Below are 6404 nucleotides of genomic sequence, written 5' to 3'. Positions count from 1 at the left end.
TGGGTTCTTCTGGCATCTTCCTGGCTACTTCTGGCATCCTCCTGGCTACATCAAAAGGATGGAGCAAAGGAGGAGAGGGGAAAACCAATGAGCTCGTCAGGGTGGATTGGGGCCTGAGTTCTCACATCCCTCGTGTTGGACGGGCATCTTCCTTTCACTGGTCACTATGGCTCTTTGGACGTGAGTAGCTGTAGCCACCCAGGAGTCATTGCCTTTTGTCCATAACAGGTGGCTCCTTGGTCTGCTGGTCTTCACACGTCTACTATGTCCTCCGGCGTCTCTGTGCTGGGGAATCTGACGTATTGGGGACCTAAATAATAACAAGGCTGATGAAGGATAAGAAGAAAGGAAGGTGTTCCCATAGGGCTGAATCTTACCTAACTCTTATGTGTTTCCGAGTTCAGCACCGGAGCTGACACACTCCACACTTGAGAAGGAAGGGAGAGCTGGAGGGTCTTTCCGGGGATTCTTCCCCCTCCTTCCTGCACCCACTCCCTTCCTGGTCACATTCAGAAGACGTAGCTCAAGGTTGGGGATTCCTGTATAAACGTTTACTCTTTCATCCTGGTTGGATGGGGTATAGGCAATGCTTTGCCTTTTAGACTCTGTTATCCATGAATTCTGATTGTGAATTAGAGATCGGGGAGGAGTGATACCTCAGAGTTGGACACGACTTTGATCAGAATCCACAGGAAACCGTTCCTTCCTATAGGAGTCAGAATCTCAAGTGTGGGTTTAGTAGTGGTTGGAATGCACTGATGTTCTGTACATCTTGGGACAAAGATGAGATCTGGGAGAACGTGAGTCATTATTCCAGCTCTTATTTACATGTTTTCACAGAACTTCTTTCGAGCAGTTGCTCAAACAGTGACCAGAGACATAAGGCTGGGTTTCCTGGAGACAGGACAGAGACCGCAGACACTCCTCATTCCCTTGCTGTTGGCAGAGCCTTGAGGTCAGTTACAAATGTTGGGGTCTTCTAAGGCTGACCAGCCAGTGCAGGCAGGGACAGGAACTTCTTATTCATTTATCTGACCCCTGGCCAGGGTCAGCACAATGGAGGACGTAATACCTGAAGAGAAACCCTACCCAAGGGGATGCCTATGGACTGGGCTGGCCCTCTGTGGACCCCATGTCTACTGGCTCCTGGGTGCTCCTGTTGCCCAAAGGTCTGGGCTGGACCAGGAATCTGACTGGCAGGCACCTCGTCTCCAGTTAGACAGTAGGAATCACCAAGTGAGGTCTGGGCATCCTTGGGGTTGAGGTCTGAAGAGTGGGTGTGTTGGATCTGATGGTTACAGGGCTCAGAGAGCTCAAGGTCAAAGGTAGGACTGAGAACAGAGAGGGAGCAAATGGGGAAGGCTGGTGAGTACCTGGGGAGGGCAGAGAGAGAGAAAGGGACAGGAGCAAAGGGGGAGGTGGGAGAGGAAGCAGCCAAGATCGGGGAGAGGAAGGTTAAGAGTAGAAACTGGGGTTGGGTGGCCCGTGAGTGAGGGGGCAGGCAGAGCTGAAGAAGGGGGAGCAGGAGTTGGAGCAGGTGGAGGGGGAAGGAAGTGCAGAAACAGGAGCCAGTTTCTTCATGGTTCCCAAGTTAGAAATGGAGGGCTGGGCTTCTTGGGTCAGTAAGCTGTATCCTCCCATGTTCCATCCTCCTGCGATCCAGACTCCATGGTAACTGAGATCAAGCATTCTTGTCTGCACTGTCCACTATGGTAGCTGCAAGCTAGCTACACGTGCTGTTGAGTCCTCCCAATGTGGCTAGTCTGAACTGAGAAGCACTGGGATGTGTAATATATATACACCAGATTTGGAGTCCTTATATGAAAAAAATGCAAACTATCAGTAATTTTTATTTTGGTTACATCTTGATAATATTTAGGATATACTGGGTTAAATAAAATATATTATTAAGATTAATTTCACCTGTTTCTTTTTCCTTTTATAATAATATGGCTACTAGAAAAATTGAAAATGCTCACACAGCTTGCATTATATTTCCTTTTTTTTTTCCATTCTGTTGTTGGACATTTATTTCCAGGTTTTGGCTACTGCGGCTTACACTGTAAACATTCTTACGTGTCTTTTTGTGGACATAAGCCGATCACTTCTACTGGGGGTGTATTCAACAGTGAAACTGCTGGACCGTAAATATACTGACTTAGCTTTAGGAAATCCTGCCCGTTAGTTTTCCGAAATGGTTGTTCCAGTTTATACTTCTATCATTACAGTGTGGACACCCCGCTTTGTCCATGTCTTCACCAGTACTTGACATTGTGGTGTTTTTAAAAAACGTTTAAGTCATTTTTGTGGGTGTTTGAATGGCATCTCATCCTGTGTAGGTTTTTTTTGTGTGTGTGGCCGGCCACTTGGCTTGCAATATCTCAGTTCAGCAACCGGGGATCGAATTTGTGCCCTAGCAGTGAAAGCGCCATGTCCTAACCGCTGGACTACCAGGGAAGTCCCTCATGGTGGTTTTCTTAAAAAAATTATTTATTTTTCATTGGAGGATAATTGCTTTACAATATTGTGTTGTAAGATCTTTCTGCGTTGTTGGGTGTTGTCATTGTAGACATGCCTGAACCAGCTAAGTCTGCTCCTGCCCCTAAAAAGGGCTCTAAAAAAGCTGTGACCAGGGCCCAGAAGAAGGACGGCAAGAAGCGCAAGCGCAGCCGCAAGGAGAGCTACTCCGTGTACATGTACAAGGTGCTGAAGCAAGTCCACCTGGACACCGGCATCTCGTCCAAGGTCATGGGAATCAAGAACTCCTTCGTCAACGACATTTTCTAGCGCGTTGCTGGCGAGGCATCGCGCCTGGCACATTACAGCAAGCGCTCGACTATCACATCCAGGGAGATCCAGACCGCCGTGCGCTTGCTGCTACCTGGGGAGCTGGCCAAGCACGCCGTGTCCGAGGGCACTAAGGCTGTCACCAAGTATACCAGCTCCAATAAATATAATATGCCTAGCCGCTGTTAACGGAGAAGGCAATGGCACCCCACTCCAGTACTCTTGCCTGGAAAATCCCATGGACAGAGGGCCTGGTGGGCTGTAGTCCATGGGGTTGCTAAGAGTCAGACACGACTGAGCGACTTCACTTTCACTTTTCACTTATTGTGTTGGTTTCTGCTATCTATCAACATGAATCAGCCATAGGTATGTTCCCTCCTTCTTGAACCTCCTTCCCACCTTCCACTCATCCCCCCGCCTAAGGTGGCATGGTTATAGGCCCTTTGGACTGGAAAAGAACCCTGAAAGCTTCATCTGATAGGTGAGGAGATTAAATCCCCGAGGCTCGTTCACGGTCACCAGGCAAATGCAGCACTTGGACTGGGAGCCCGGTCTGTCAATCCCTGTCACTGCGGGGCCTTCTCCATGAGGTCAAGCTGCTCAGACACAGCCAGGCCTGTGCACAGGCACGAGTCATCCCCAGGTGTCATGTGAGAAGCACGCGAGGCATACCTGTTGCCTGCCACCTGCCCCCCAGCCCCCATCAACCTCTTTTACAAGCCCAGGGCCTTAACTGGCTCCATTATTGCTCTTGTCAGGAAGGTCGCTGAATGATGGACTGTGTGCCCTGGCTGAAAGCAAGCCTGACCTCCTCAGTATGCTGTCACTGAGCATAGCTGAGTCCGGGAACCAGGAGTTCTGAAGCTGGAATAGTTTGAAGGAGAGAAGTCAAAGTCACATCTCAGGCTGCAGAATCTGTTCAGAGTTTATCCCATTGAAACCTACTCATGTGAAGAGTTCAAGGGAAGTTATGCCCATTTTCCAGGTAAGGAAACTGAGGCTTAGAATGGGAACTTGTCCAGAAGTCCCTGATCCGATGAATAAAGATAAGAATAGAGATATGTTTCAAGCAGGCTTCCTGACCCTGCCTTAGTGCAGCCAACAGCCAGGTGGCTGGAGTTCAGAGGACGGCACTGCTGGACGCCTTTCCCGTGCTCTTGGCCCTAGTGAAGATAAAGACTCTTGGGACTTCCAGTAGGGACTTTCCAGTGTTGATTGGCTCTTGGTCTCTGCCGGATTCTAGGGTGTGGAGGGTAGATTTCACTGACTACCAAAGACATACAGGCAGAGTTCCCATCCTGTCTGGCCTGTAGACTAAGTTGGAGCCAAAGTCCATGCAATGCTGCCCATCCTAGAGCGCCGACTAACCTGACTCGGTTCTCTTGTTCTTCAGCCTCTGCTGTGTGGGCTTCCAAGGGGGCTATTGCTCCACACCCTCTCCTGGACCTCCTCTTGCTGTCCACAGAATAAGAGATAACCATAGCCAGGGAGGGAGGAGGGAGGAGGGTTCAGGATGGGGAACACATGTATACCTGTGGTGGATTCATTTTGATATTTGGCAAAACTAATACAATTATGTAAAGTTTAAAAATAAAATAAAATTAAAAACAACAACAACAACAAAAAAAGAAATAACCATAGCTGAATCTCTGAGACTGAAGTGCTCAGGTCAGGACCGTCTGTCCCAGCCCACCTCACATCGCTGATTTTATTGACCAACCTCTCATATGCCCTGGGCGGCTGCTGTTTCCTTGAGTGGACCTCTTCAGACTCCTGCCCTCCCCACATCCCGTCCATCTAGCCCTTTAGAAATCCTGCTCCGCACTGGCCTAGAGCCTCCATCTCTTCACCTAACCCTTGCTGCACTGCCGACCTTGTGGAAGCCTGCCTTTCATGGAGGACTCTGCCTCCGCAGCCCTTTCAGACAGGCTGCTCACCTGCTCGCAGCCCCAGTTCCTCTTGGCAGGGGGCTGCAGTCCTCTTTGCTGCTGCCTCCAGATCATCGCTTCTGTTCCTTCTTTATAAAGAGGAGTCTGTGCTCAGTCCTGTCCGACTCTTTACGGCCCTGTGGACTGCAGCCCACCAGGCTCCTCTGCCCATGGGATTCACCAGGCACGAATACTGGAGTGGGTTGCCATGCCTTTCTCCAAGGAATCTTCCCGACCCAGGGATCAAACCCAGGTCTCTTGCAACTCCTGCACTGGCAGGCAGATTCTTTACCACTAGCACAACCTAGAAAGCTCTTGTGTGTATAACCATTTTCCCCTTATGCACGTAACCATTTCCCCCTTATGCACGTGACCATTTTCCCCTTATGCACGTGACCAATCACTAAAAGCTAATACCTGTAAAAGATCAGATCTGTTCAGTAGCTGAGGGCCAGGCCCGGGGTTGAGGACGGTAGGTGATGTAGGAGATCATGTTGTTATCATGCCAAATTCACAACTTGCCTTGGGTCACACACAAAGCTAGGTAAGTGGGAAAGCCCAGAGTCTAAATCCAGTAGTTTGGCTCAAGAGCCTGTACTCTTTTAAAATAAAACAAACAAACAAACAAACAAAAAACTTTGTTTTTTGGCCTCACCTTGTGGCAGGTGGGATCTTAGTTGCCCCACCAGGGATCGCACCCATGCCCTCTGCCTTGGCAGCCTGGAGTCTTAACCACTGGACTGCCAGGGAAGTCCCACGGGCTTGCGGTCCTAACCCTGAGGTCCTTTAATCTCATTCGTCTGTGTGACCCAGTAGCCTCTCCCTGCCTGTGCCAGCCCCACCACCTGGACATACTCCTGCAGTTACTGAAGACTCCTTCCCCCGGCTGGCATCTTCCTCTGCACCCCAACTCTTGCCATCACCCTGGGTGACCCAGACATCCCCAGGAAGGCCATGCGGGCCTTGACTTCATGGGTGCCTCCTCCACTCCAGCTCGGTCACATTTGTCCTTGAACCCACCACCTCTGATGTCACCAATCTGACTATCAGTTTACTAAACTCTCTCCTGAGTTCCAGTTGAGCATAACACATTGCTTGGCCTCTCCTCTGGGCCAGTTTCCTCAGCTTGCTCCCCAGCCTTCCACCCATTTCATTTTCGTCCCAGGAAAGAGTATTGTCATCTGTCCAGTGGCTCAGGCCAGACATCCTAAGAGTCACCCTTGAATCTTCTCTCTCCTTTGCCTGTGTAACCTCAGTCCTCAAGTCCTGTGGGTAAATCTCCAAAAGAGATCTGGATGCACCCATTTCTCTCCATCCCATGGTTACTGCCCTCATCGTAGCTAGCATCACCCCGGCCTGGCCAACTACAGCTGCCTCCTGACTGGTATTCCCTCTTCTGCTCTTAGTGTTCTTCAACGCAAGCTCCAGAAGCTGCGTGTTTTTTCCTTACAATGTAAACCAGGTCACGTGATCCTGCTTCCCATTGCAGGTGTGTGGTTTGCACGTACCCCGTCCCACAGTGTTCCTCCTGCTTTCTCATACCTTAGCCGCTTTGGCCTCCCTTCTGTTCCTGCAACAGGCAAGCCCTTTCCAACCTGTGTGCCTGCAGTCTCCACTTCTTGGATTTCTTTTCCCTGTATTCATCATGTGATTTCTAATTCCCACTCATCTTTCAGGTCTCAAAGAAGA

Source organism: Bos taurus, chromosome 3, assembly GCF_002263795.3.
Source record: "Bos taurus isolate L1 Dominette 01449 registration number 42190680 breed Hereford chromosome 3, ARS-UCD2.0, whole genome shotgun sequence".
In the NCBI taxonomy this organism is placed as follows: Eukaryota; Metazoa; Chordata; class Mammalia; order Artiodactyla; family Bovidae; genus Bos; species Bos taurus.
Note: the sequence above shows the minus strand (reverse complement) of the source record.